This window comes from Vicugna pacos, chromosome 10 (genome assembly GCF_048564905.1).
Source record: "Vicugna pacos chromosome 10, VicPac4, whole genome shotgun sequence".
Classification (NCBI taxonomy): Eukaryota; Metazoa; Chordata; class Mammalia; order Artiodactyla; family Camelidae; genus Vicugna; species Vicugna pacos.
This window is the reverse complement of record NC_132996.1, coordinates 15,871,374-15,885,073: the sequence shown is the minus strand read 5'-3', so window position 1 is coordinate 15,885,073 and position 13,700 is coordinate 15,871,374. Positions and strand designations below refer to the sequence as shown.

At 40.3% G+C, this 13,700-nt stretch overlaps 2 long non-coding RNA genes across 4 annotated transcripts in view; one reads left to right on the top strand and one right to left on the bottom strand.

The window, feature by feature from the left end:
- LOC140698659 (uncharacterized) overlaps positions 1–5,792 on the top strand; it is a 29,467-nt gene extending 23,675 nt beyond the window's left edge. For 2 of the 3 annotated variants that reach the window (XR_012076460.1, XR_012076461.1), the window contains exons 6-7: positions 617–740; positions 4,990–5,792. This is a non-coding gene — a long non-coding RNA (uncharacterized lncRNA). The remainder of the gene's footprint in view (positions 1–616; positions 741–4,989) is intronic. The other variant, XR_012076462.1, reaches the window with a different exon arrangement.
- The window catches only part of LOC140698661 (uncharacterized), a 158,116-nt gene that overhangs the window by 7,849 nt on the left and 136,567 nt on the right, over positions 1–13,700 (bottom strand). The gene's annotated exons all lie outside the window — the stretch shown is intronic.

The following is a 13,700-nucleotide window of genomic DNA, read 5'->3' as shown; positions in this document are numbered from 1 at the left end:
AAAACAAGGAGAGAAGATTAAAAGGTGAGAATTGAAAACACTTCTTTTTTTGTCCTCACTCATCATCCCCTTGCTGCCTAGAGACAAGTGCTCTCCTTATACCTATGATTCTATACTTCAAACAAGGTGCCAAGGAGAGAGATCATGGTTTCATGAAGAGAGTATTAGATCTGTAATAGGGGGCCATCTCTTTACAATCCTGGACATATTATTTTCACTGTGCCTCAAGTATCTCATCTGTAAAATGGAGACACTAAAACTTTCTGCTTAGCTCAAGGCTTGCCTGAAGATAAAATGTGCCGAAAGAAGTAAACTTACTTTGGGAAGTGCAAAGTGTAAGGAGGTATCTAAGAGGTTAATTGGGTCTCATGAGCACATTTGTGTGAGAAAAGTAAGTACTGACACAGAGGATATCATATAGGCAGATTAAAATACACAGCAAGGGCTATAACAAGCTTGCTCTTGTCAAAACCAGAAGCAAATGATAAAATTAGCGAAGTGTAAACTGGTGAGATGGAATGAAAACTTGAATGTCGAGCCAGACTGACGGGAAATAAATCTCTCTTGAGAGGCAGAGAAAATAACACTGAGGAAGGATTCTGGATTTGTTCCCCAGGTCTTCTCTGGAGAAACACAAGCTGGAGGGTCACTTGAAGGTCCGCCTGCTGGCTCTATAAATCCTCCATACCTGGAATGTAACATTTATGAGGAAGCTTGTGAGCCACACGGGGCAGCTGGAGGTACAGTCTACTCTTATATCTTTCAGAAATGCTGCCTCATTTGAGGCTGGAGGTTCATTTATGGGTGCTGAAGGTCCAATACGACAGTGACCTCTACCTCAGATCTTTGTGGGATCCTCTTCTCAAGTAGCTGTTAGTGGGTCCCCAAAGCATGGTCTTAAGGAGGCTGTCTACACTTAGGGTAGTTCTCTTAATTAGGATACAGATTTGGTGGCTATAATAAGATTCACCAAATGCAGTAGCATAAATAAGAGAGAGGTTTATTTCTTTCTCCTTTAGAAGTCTTGGTAGGTGGTTCAGGGCTATGCTGGTGGTTGGAGTATAAGAACCCAAGCTCTTTTTATCCTAATTCTCCATAAGTCTTATCCACATGTCTGAAACTGGACATGTCTGCTAGGAGTATAGTTTGGCCAGCAGAGAAGAGAACAATGGAGGAGAAAGCACACGCCTTCCCTTTTAAGGTAATAACCAAAAGCTGCACACACTCTCAGTTAGGCAGAACTTAAGTCCACATCTAGTGTCAAGAAATGCTGAGGAGTGTGGTTTTAGCTAGTGGTTCATGTGCCCTGCTAAACTTGGGAATTACAGAAGTAGAAAGGATGACTGGATACTGCATATGTGTAGTAATGACCAGTCTCCATTGTAGCAGTAAAAGCCCTTGGGTCTGGAACCTTAGCAATAAAAATTGTCTCAGAATTAGTCCCGACAGAGAGCCTTAAAACTTCAATCTTCAATCTGAAGAAATGAAGTGAAATACTTGTCTGATGAAAAATCTAATTATGGCTCTTGCTGAGTTTTCTTTTTATCAAGGTATAATTTATACACAGTGCAATGTACAGACCTTAACTTTACAGTCAATGAGTTTCGATGAATATAGATACCTAACCCACACCCCTGTTAAGACTGGGCATTTTCATCACTATAGAACATTTCTTCATGTCCCTTTTAAGTCAGTCCCCAACACTAGGCAATCAGTGTTCTGAATACCATCACCATAGAATAGTTCTACCTATTCTAACGTTTCATGGGAATGAAATAAAAGAGCACATACTAATTTATTTCCTTCACTCAGAAAAATGAGTTTTAAGATTCGCGTGCGTTGTTGTCAGCAAGATTCCAGTATAAAAGCTTAACCAAAGCTTGTTTGTCCATTCTTCTATTGATGAACGTTTGGGCTATTTACAAATTCAGACTGCTATGATTAAAGTGACTATGAATATTCATGTATAAATATTTTTCTGGACATTTGTTTTCATTTCTCTTGGATAAGTACCCAAGAGTGGAATTAATCGGTCACAGGGTTGACGTGTGTTATGTTCATAAGAAATTGCTAGTTTTCCAACCAGCAATTTATGAGTTCCAGTTGCTCTCAATGCACACCAACATATGCCTATGGCAGAATTTTCAGTGGAAGTTCTCCTAATGGCCCTGCTGCATTTTGAAAGAGAAAAAATAAAATTTGATTTCTGATTCACATATTATATTTTTCAAAAAATCCCTTTCCATAGGTCAGCAAATAGGCACTGAGAAAAAGTGCATAAAATACTTTGAAATATACAAAATTTTATATAGAAAAATGAGCCTGTAACAAAAATGTTTAATAAATGAGCTCTTTATAAGACTTTATGGCATAATGGAATGCCTGCAGTCAGAATACCTGGGTCTCCTCTCTGAGCTCTAGTTTTTTTCATCTATAAAATGAATAATATAAACATAGCCTTTTGAAGGTTTTTGTGAGATCTAAATATGCCTAGCACTAATGTGGTGCCTAACACAGAGGAAAGGATCAGTGTGTTTTAATAGAATCTTAGATGAGGTAGTGTTATGCAAATGATCACAATCATGACCGTCATCACTATCCTTAACATCATCATCATCATCACTGTCATTAACTATAGCTGAAATTTTACCATACTCCAGGAGCTAAGTTAAGCACTTATATATTCTAATTAACTTCTCAAAACAATCCTTAACTTCAGCACTAATAGTTTAATTTTTTATGCAACTGCCAGCAGGCCCTTCTATCCATGGGTTCTGGTTTGCACCAAGTAATGCCTGCTACTCTGTGCCCTTTGATAGAGGAGCTACCAGGAGCTTGTGCAAACACAGAGGTATCACAGACTAGAACTCATCGCCAGAAGTGTCAGCTGTGGCACAGGTCTTCCATTTCCTTGTCACTTTTCAGAGAGGGGATCCTTTCCTGAACCACAGCTCCATGGTACGTCCAGCAGTGGCTCATACCCAGCATGTCCTCTGTGCTGTCCTAAGGGAATTGGGAACTTGTGCATCTATCTGCTCTTTCTTCAGACAACAGGCTCCAGCCTGTACCAAGTAACACTATAAATCTTTGTTTAAACACATTGCATGAACCATAAAATAGGTGATTATCCTGGACTCAGAAGAGGTATGTGATTTGCTCATGCTTGCAAAGTTAGCAAGTTGAAAAGACAAAATTCAAACCGAGGCTGTGTGACTCAAAGCCTCTATTCTAAATTGCTGTAAGAAACAGAGTCCTTAATTGAAGTTTTAGTTATTTATTTGTTTTAAATCAAACCAGGATCTTTTTTTTTTTTTACTTCTTCATGTAATGTGCCTGAGGAGGCCAAATAGGAAATCATGCACATGTAATAGATTTGCACATGCAGTAATATGAAAATGGAAAACGAGAGCATTCATCTAATGCTAACCATTTGGGTATCTAGGTCACTTCAAAGCAAATCTTTAGGACATAATTTTGTTTCAAAGATCAGAGGGAACAAACTTTGCTAAGAGTCACAGTTCTCCTACTAACTGGCTGTGTAATCTTACACATGTTACCAGACCTCTTTAAGACTCAGTTTCTTTGACTCTTGAATATATATATTGAGATTTCCTCATAGGTTGGTGTGAGGATTAAATATAACTTGTGTTGTCATGTCTTGTGGATTCTAAGAATTCACTGATTATAAAAGGCATGCATTATTTCACTTATAATTAACAAAAAATCAATTAATTTTAGTTGTCATTGATTATAAAATTATCATCGGAATTTCAGAGACATTAAAGTTGAAAAAATGTGCATCTTAAACATCAATAAAATACTAAATGCCTAGTACACAGGCTCCTACTAAATGATGTCTACTGACAGGATTGCTACTGGCATCATTATTATCATCACCATGTTAAGCCCACAAAACACAGAGAAGAGTTCCAGAAATAAGATGCCTTACAACACGGAACGCTAATGATTTTCTTAATGCTTTCAGGCGCTTACAACTGTGTCCATTGATACCTCAATCACTACGACAGCAGGACCTCACACATCTGTCAACTATAATACCTGTTTTGTTTTATTTTATCTTTAAATATATTAGCATTAAACTATTATTGGTGAGAGTGTTTTCCACAGGGAATCCTGAAAAGGGCAGAAGAGGATTTCTCTTCACCTCATGATATAAATGAGCCAAGTTCTATTAGTCCCTCTCAGTTATATATCTTGAGCAATACAGGTGTCACTTTTATGGTTAAAAGTTACATTTGTCCATTATCATCCCTAGATATCTTGGACAATAGAAAAAGTAATTCTTTCTTTTTAAAGGTAAAATATTGATGATGGATAGAAAGATCTGCTACATGTTTTCTAAGGAACAGAACTTATTAGGAGAAAAAGTTGATTTGGGTCCAAATCTGGAGATTTAGTATTTACTACTATGTGACCATAAGCCAGTTACTCATGCACACTGGGCCTTGGTGTTCTTAGCTCTACAAGGGCACGACTATATTTGCCTTTCAGAGATGTTTAAATGGCCTTCCCACGTGCAATTTCTTCTGTTTCTCTCCTTCCTGCTTTTCTTCCTGATGTCCACTTGTACTTCACATCTTAGTTCAAGTATCTCTTCCAGAGGGAGTTGTAGAGAAACTCTAAGTAATAATCCTTTTCAAACCTTGTAATTTGAAGAATTGCTTTTATAAATATCTAACATTTGTCCTCTTCATTAGATTTTGGGCTCTGTGATATTATGAACCATGTATATTATTGTTTTATTTCAAATCTCAACTGTAGCACCAGGCACACCAGAGGTGCTTTATCATTTTCCTGAATGAAGGGATGGATGGATGGATGGATGGATGGATGAACAAATGAGGTAAAATGTCTAGCTCAACTCCGGGCATATAACAAGCCCTCAAACGGTAGCTATGGCAATTTCTCCAATAGCTCAATATGATTTCTATGAAAACTTTTGGAAATTCCATTTTATCTTTTTTTCAGCATTACAGTCATTTCAGCTGCATTAAGCCTGCCTGTCTGAGACCTGATTCTGTTTTCAGGGATCATCTGGACCCACATGGCTGAAGGAAGGTTTCTTTGTATGTTTGTCTTTGCATGGTGAACTGTCAAGATCTATATCCATTTGATTAAATTTACATGAAGATTTGTTTCTTTAGAAATTAAAGCATTTTCCCCTGTTGTGAGTGAGAGCAAGACAACAGCTGCTGTAGGAAGTGCCAGCACTCACAAATACCTTCCAATTATCTTTGAAGCTTGGATGACAAGAAAGAGCAAGAGTCTGCTCGAGGAGTTGCCTGTGGGAAAAGCACAGCCATTTTCAAGTGCAATGAACAAGTGGATTTGACAGAATAAACGAGTGCCTGAATGGAACCACAGTCAGGCAGAGTGGCTTTCATCATGGTAATCTCTGCCAGGTCCAGTCCATTATTCTCATGGTGCAAAGAGGTCTATTTCCACATGGCAAAGGATATATTGCATGGGCTGGAAACAGTCTCAGAGATTTCTGAAAAAGTAATGCAGCCTGTTTCCACGTGTATGGATTGAGCACGCAGAGACCTCCAACTGAAACTGTGGCACCATGCTGGTTTTGACCTGAAAATGGAGCTTTTTATATTTAGCCTGGATTCTGAAGTCAAACCAACTAGATTTGAAACACAGTTCCATCACTTACTGGATGTGTTCTCTTAAGAAGATTCCTTAATCCCTTGGTACCACAATTTATTTCTCATTAATAGGGGCAATAATAGAGTTGCTCCAAGAATTAAACCAGTTATTATACTTAACGTGGTGAGCACAATTACTCTTAGCGGTTATTCATACCTCAGCCTTCCTTCTCTGACACTGTGGTTGACACCTGTATTCGGTGCCCTTTTTATCATGGTCATGGTCATCATCACTGTCACATGTAGGTAGGGTGCTTTATGTTGTTTAAAAAGCTTGCTTACTCCCTAACTTTGTTATAACGATCCTCTGAGACAAAGACACTGCACCTCAGGGAGTTCACCCACTCGAACATGTAACCTAAAAACATTTGTCAGGTACATGGATTATGTATCGGGAGAAATGCCAAGAAGCTTAAAGGAGCTTTCAAGACTAGTAATAAAAGAGATTTAGAAAATAACATTTTTGACTAACTACAATGTGGCAGAACTTTTGCTGGGTGCATTACCAGTGTTTTTTGAGTTGTTCTTATCATCACTATATATAGCACAAGAATACTTTAAACAGAGGTTTCACAGGTAGTGATGGTCAGAATAGAACTTGAACCCAGTTGTACTTGACTGGAAAGCCTGTGGTCTTTCCCTTATGCAATAATATTCATTCAAATAATAATACGAACTGAAGTGTGCTTAATTGCCACCCATTACAAGCAAAAAGGCAGAAGGAATTCATGACAGAGTCTGCACTGTCACTGTTATGTCCAGTGTTTGGACTGTGAGGGTAAGTAACTGGGAGCCGTAGGGACTGGGATCAGAGACCAGGTCCTAATCAATCACCTTTATTTCCCCAGTGCCATTACAGGGCATGGCAGGTAATGGGGACTGAGTATGCATGGGTGAAATGATGGTGACAGAAGAGGAAATGAGAAGTCGGGAAGAGGAGAAGGCTGGGTGGGAAAATGACCCACTGGTCTTCAGTATCTTCAACATCCCTGAAGGCTTCTACTGTTCCTTTGACATGTTTGCTAAGTCACTAAGTATTTTGTTTGTCTCTTCTATGAGCATTCTGTTTTGTTAGCACTCCAGATGCAAACACACTTCCCAGGTGTTATATACTGATTGACACATGACTGATGCTGCCTATAACAAGATTATTGTTTCTGATAGGTCATTAGACTTCTCTCTTTTTTTTCTAAAACATTCTTTTATTGAGTAATAGTCATTCTACAATGTTGTGTCAAATTCCAGTGTAGAGCACAATTTTTCAGTTATACATGAATATACATATATTCATTGTCACATTTTTTTTTCGCTGTGAGCTACAACAAGATCTTGTATATATTTCCCTGTGCTATACAGTATAATCTTGTTTATCTATTCTACATTTTAAAATCCCAGTCTGTCCCTTCCCACTCCCTGCCCCCTTGGCAACCACAAGTTTGTATTCTCTATCTATAAGTCTGTTTCTGTTTTGAATTTGTTTTGTGTGTGTGTGTGTGTGTGTGTGTGTGTGTTTTTTGATTCCACATATGAGTGATCTCATATGGTATTTTTCCTTCTCTTTCTGGTTTACTTCACTTAGAATAACATTCTCTAGGAACATCCATGTTGCTGCAAATGGTGTTATGTTGTCAGTTTTTGTGGCTGAATAGTATTCCATTGTAAAAATATACCACCTCATCTTTATCCAGTCATCTGTTGATAGGCATTTAGGCTGTTTCCACATCTTGGCTATTGTAAATAGTGCTGCTATGAACATTGGGGTACAGGTGTCATTTTGAAGTAGGGTTCCTTCTGGATATATGCCCAGGAGTGGGATTCCTGGGTCATATGGTAAGTCTATTCCTAGTCTTTTGAGGAATCTCCATACTGTTTTCCACAGTGGCTTTCCTTGCTTCCCTCTCCCACTCTTAACGATTTACATGTCTTCTTTTACAATTTTGTGTTTATTCTATTTGTAACTCATGGTAGTTGTCACCTTTCCAGTTATGAGTTTCTCATTTTTGTAGCATCCTGCTTCTTTTCTATTTAGAGTAGACATTCCAATATTTCTTTTAGCATGGGTTTAGTGTTGCTAAACTCTTTTAGTTTTTGCTTGTCTGTGAAGTTCTTTATCTCTCCTTCTATTCTAAAGGATAGCCTTGCTGGATAGAGTATCCTGGGCTGCATCTTTTTTTTTCATTCGGGACTTTAAATATATCTTGCCACTCCCTTCTGGCCTGTAGTGTTTGTGTAGAGAAATCAGCTGAAAGCCTTATGGGGGTTCCCTTGTAACTCACTCTTTGTTTTTGTCTTGCTGCCTTTAGGATCATTTCTTTATCCTTGACTCTGGCCATCTTGATTAGGCTATGTCTTGGTGTGTGTCTGTTTGGGTTCATCCTGTTTGGGACCCTCTGAGCCTCCTGTACTTGGATATCTGATTCCTTCTTTAGGTTTGGGAAGTTTTCAGTCATGATTTCTTCAAATACCTTTTCAGTCCCCTTTGTTCTTTCTTCCCCTTCTGGAACCCCTATTATGCATAGATTGACACGCTTTATATTATCCCATAGGTCCCTTATGTTGTTTTCATTGTTTTTTATTTGTTTTTCTCTCAGCTGTTCTGATTGGGTGCTTTCTGTTGTCCTGTCTTCTAGGTCACTTATTTGTTCCTCTGCATTATCTAGCCTGCTTTGTACAGCCTTTAGGTCAGCTCTCATCTCAGCAAATGAGTTACTAATTCTGCTTGGTTCTTTATAGCTTCTATTTCACTTTTGATATATTTTATAAACACTATTTCTTTTAGTTCCTTCAGTTCTTTGATCACTCCTTTTGTGAAATCTTGATCTAGTAGGCCATCAGTGTCTATTTCTTTGATCAGGCTTTCAGAGGATTTCTCTTGATCTTTTAATTGGGAGTGGTTCCTCTGCTTCTTCATACTGCTCATATCTCTCTGGCACTGGTGGATGGGCAGGTCGCTCTCCCTCCTGATGCCGTAGTCAGATGCTGCGCTCAGGCGAGGCAGGTAGGTGGATTGCACCCCCTCCCAGCACCGAGGTCAGGTGCTGCGTTCCTGCCAAGAAGGCGGGTGGCTGCCTGCCCTCTCCTGGCGCCGGTCGCTCTGCTGCTCTGTGTAGCTGCCCACTCCGCCTTAGGTGGGCGCTCCATAAGTGGGCTCGGGGAAGACCACAGAACAGCCCCGCCCCTGCTCCATGCCGAAACTCAGATCGTTTGTCTTGGTGATGCGAGTTCTCTGCGGTGCCAGGGCAGAAAGATCCTATCTGCTTTGGGCTGTAAACAAGTCTCAGTCCTGCCTAGGAGGTTGTGAAGCCCCCAGGTGTGGATTCAGGGCTTGGCCCTGCCCCTGCTCGGGTGCTGCACATAAGAGGATATGGCTGCACCCCACCTCTCTTCTCGCCAGAAGCTCCAGTAATGTCACTGCAGGTCTGAGGCGGCAAAGGCTAAGGTGCCCCTCCCCCCAGGGCACATCAGCCGTGTTGCTTCGCTTTTTTTGCAATTTATGGGGGACCAAGGTTGTTCTGCTCCATATCCCCTCCCAGCAATGGCATGCAGCACCCTGCAGTCCCCCAGGGCTGCCTCAGTGCAGCTGCCCCAGTCCTCCGCCTGGCTCAGGCGGCCTGTCCTGGCCCCCGCTGCTGGCTCGCGTCTCGGGCTGGGTGTTGCAGGGACCCTTTGTGCCCGTTTAACTGATCTGAGCGTTGGAGGCTCCCCCTCCGTCCCACTGGCCTGTCCGTTGGATGGGGGAGACCCAGTGAACGAGTGCTAGTCCTCCTTTGCCGCTCCCTCCCCACGGAACTGGTCCTGCACTGTTTTGCTTTTTCTTCTTTCTTTTTTCCTTTTCTCCTACCAGATTTTTGGCGTCTTTGTCTTTGGAAGAGGGTGATGTTCTGTTGGAGTTCGGCAGGTGCTCTGGTTGGGCGAGCGGGTCCATAGATGTGAGTTTTGGTCTATTTGTGGGAGAGGGTGAGCTACGAGAGTCCTTCTACTCCGCCATCTTGCTTCTCTCCCTCGTTAGACTTCTCTTAATGCAACCTAAGTGAATGATTTCTCCAGGTCTATTCTAAGCTTACCATTAACTGAAATATGCAAACTTTTTGACTGAAACCCCAATGTCTGGCACATGCATTATTGCTGCTTTTAAAGTAGAAACTCAGGACTTGGTGATTATTTCTGTTGGGCTATTCATGAAGAGATAGTTTTTGTAAAGATGTAGGTTTAGGGGTTGTTTAAATGATGGAAGTGGGTAGGCTGAATGTAAATGCAGGTACAAAGGGCTTGTAAGGCTGAGAGTATGTCCAGGGATCGCTGAAGAGACTGATAAGTAGCCTTAGGGCCAGAGGATTGGCCTGGTGGAATAAGGGAGACTGCTTGAGAGAAGACCCTGCAGGAGCAGATGAGGGGCTGCAATGAGAAGTGGCTGTAGGGGCTGGTGCTGGCTGGGAGGAAGCGAGCTCTGGGACAACATGGGTCTCTCATCTTTCCCCTCTCCTCAAACCCCTTTTGGTAAGATTTCCTGTGCTGTACTCAGAAGCACCAAAAGAGGCTAAAGCAATAGATTTTCCGTATCCAGTAAATTGGAGTGTCTATCTCCATTAGTTAAATCTAGGATAAAAATACCTTGAACAAGGCCAGCTTGATTCAAGGGCAGCATTTCTTCTATAAGTCCCATATACTGGGGATGATTCATAATTACAAGGGATGCTAGAAATAGGAATCCCATTGTGGCCCTGCAGAGTGTTCCCACATTCAATTACTGCCTTTTGCATACTATGCCTAATGAGTGTCAGCAGTTAATAGCTAATATAGGAAGCACAAAGCCAGTTGTCACATTTAAAAAAAATATTCTATTTCTTTCTGGCTGCTTTTGTAGCTTTCTATTCTGAAAGCCAAGATTTACCCTCACTCCCCCCCTTTCATGCCTCTTTTCACTCATTCTAAAGAACTAATTTTTTAGTGCCCTGGCATCATTTCTGACTGATTTTTTTTTTAATGGAAGGAGTTTAACAGATTGTTTCATAGCCTTTAGATTTTGGGAGAGACAGTGTAATAAGTGGATTAAAGGCAGGAGCCCAACTTAAAATGTATTTTAAAGATGGTTATTAAGTCCATCTGGCTTTACTAATCATAAGCAGAAGCTATTCCTGCTTTCAGTGGTTTAGGATATTATACTGACAAATTATAACAAAGACAGAGTATTCAGTGATTTCAGAAAGATGAAAGAAAATGGGGTTCTTAGCATGCCGCCATTAACGAGTCTTCTGAGAAATAATACCTTTATTAAAGCTACTTTGGACAACAAAAAAGGATGAAAGCACTTGGGTCTCCTCAGCCACTGGCCTCTGGAGCAGTAGTGGGGAGAATTCTGGTATACTCACAACCTGAGACCCCTTCAGGAGCTGCAGGGGGCTTGGCGCTGGCTGACTGTGGGGTTGCCCTTGGGAGTTACAGAACTGCTCCCCATCTATTGCAAAGAGCCTAAGATGCTCATCTCAAAGATAAACTATCCAAGAATAGTATCTTGGAAGCCATATTCTCAATAAAGACAGCAATTTCTTTGAGTATTATTCTCTCTTCTTTCCCTGGCTTCTCCATCTCCCAGGACTCCTGTCTGACCTCGGCAACCCATCCCAGGTTGTCTGTCATTCAGATGGGTTTCCAACTTTGCTATCGCATAAATAGATCCCCTGGCCTCTATGGAATTAAGATCTTAGGAAGCTGAAAATCAGCACAGCCAACCCCACTGGGTAAGTCTGTATCTGTGGTGGAGAAAGCAGGTTTGCACCTCAGTACTGCCTCATCCAGGAGTGTAAGAGGACAGACATATAACATCAATGGTGTGCTATGAGACCAAATCCTAGGATGTCTATAATAGTCTACTAGAGTCCTGTAGGCAGAACTCAACAAAGGCTGGAAAGAGTTTAGGATTCAGGAGGAAAGCACGTCCTGAGTTGTCATGGGCACCTGGTAGCTGTAAAGGGCCTACTTTGTTATATAATGTGGGAAGCCATCCTGAGAGCAGAGGGGCCCTGGGAATGCTGACATGGTTTGAAGAGGGGCAGGTAATGTTTTACTTACACACCAGCATTACAGTTAGTTATGCCTCTACCAAAAAATATTTTGAACTATAATGTGTGCATCAGAGCAAACTATTTTCATTAGTAGAGCCGTAGCTGTAGAAAGACGAGCTAAAGAGTAAATTCCAAAAATCTCAAACAGTATTACATATGAACAGAGGAAAGATTTTCTCCAGGATATCTGAGATTAGGTAAAAAAAGGAATAAATTTATATCTGCACAAAGAAGTTCAGGACAAACTTGAGAGAACCACTGTCTTCTCTGGAATGATTACATTATACTAGAAAATTTCAGAGGTTGTGGAATCTTTGGTGAAATGTCCAGTCATTTCCATTTATACTCCTGATTTTCTTTTTCCCTGAATTTTCTTTGGAGGCTGTTTGAACTAGATAAGTGATTATTATATTTTGTTTGGTTTTTGAGACTGAGAGACTAAAATTTGGTCAAGAAGTAAGGACTCTGGTTAGTTTATTTTTAAATTTTACATGGGATTAGACAAAAAGTCATTTTTATTTCAATTCTTACTAAAATCTTTGCATGTTCTTATGAACCTACTGTCTCTGTCTTAGTAAGTCAAGTTCAGTGAATATTAGTACAAATGTTATTGATTCCAGATTCTACAGTGACTTACTACGGTTTTCATTTTAGTCAATTGAGGATTCACAAATGGTCTAGGTGACCTGCTAATGGCTAGTCATAAATGAGATCGGTGGCAAGATATCATAAAGGTAAAGATTCAGACCCTGCCTTCAGAGTGTTTATAATTTTTTTTCAATTTAGTGAAAATTTTGGGGGAAGAGACAATGTCCAAATGAAGAAAGAGTGATCTAATGTTCGAGATGAAGAAATCGGGAAAGACACTGGCTTTTTGTGCGTTTGTGATATAACAATAAGTTTTAGGGTCTAGTCCTAGAAATGAAATTTTACTAACTGCCAACTAACCCACGGACAAGTAGTAGCTTTCTCAATAAGCCCTTCATCATCTTGTTTTTCTGTTTCAAAATGAGAATCCAATGTTAAGGAAGAATTATGGGAAACTGCCTGGTTTTCTTGGGTACACACTTCTACAGAGAAACTGGCTGAGTGTGTCTGATTTTAATTGGGACATGTATCATTAAAATTCTCAACTTATAATCTGAATACCAAAGATGAGACAATTAAGCATATTATATATTCCTCAATTTTTACATTTTTAAGCTCTTCCATACCTTGCCCTGTTTTCCTGTGTGAGAACATCAGTGTTAGGATAATTGCTGATATAAATTTAAGAGTCATGAATCAGAATGACTGCTTAGAAAATTCTTCTCCTGTTAAAGCAAATTTTCATCTGGTTACATGCATATCCAATACCTCTTTTCTGTTTATTTCCTAAGGTTATATCAGAAATGTTGTGTCAGTCTGACCTGATTCATTAAAGTAACTCACAGGAGCAGTTTCATGAGTTATTGGCTTCATGCCTGATTCTTGAAGGGCTCATGGAATCACTGTGCTACCAAAGTGATCATAAAGCCATGTTCAAGATTGAGTCTAGAAAAAGATTTTCATTCTTTATTTCTAGGAGGATTTCATTCCTTCCTCTCCCCTTTCCTCCTCCTCTCTTTACCTTCTTCCTTTTCTCTTACTTAGAGAAAGACAGGTAAGTGGACACTGGCCAAAGGAAGTTTGACTAAGGAAATCTAGAAAGAGTACAGTGGTGTTTCTGCTATAGCCTAGGTAATGGCTGGAATGGAAGGAGGCAGAAGAAAAGTTCAGCACAGATCCGGTCATGTCAGAAATTAACTCTCTTCCTCCTCCTCCTTTAGTCCAAACACACCTATCTTCTCAACTCTGCCTGTGTCTGATATCTGTTCTGAACCCAAGTGGAGAAAATGTAGGGAGATGCTGTTCTCAAAACTCTGACTCCATTTCAGACTTCAGGTTATGGGCTGAAATCTGGAAAGCATACACACTTAAGATAAGG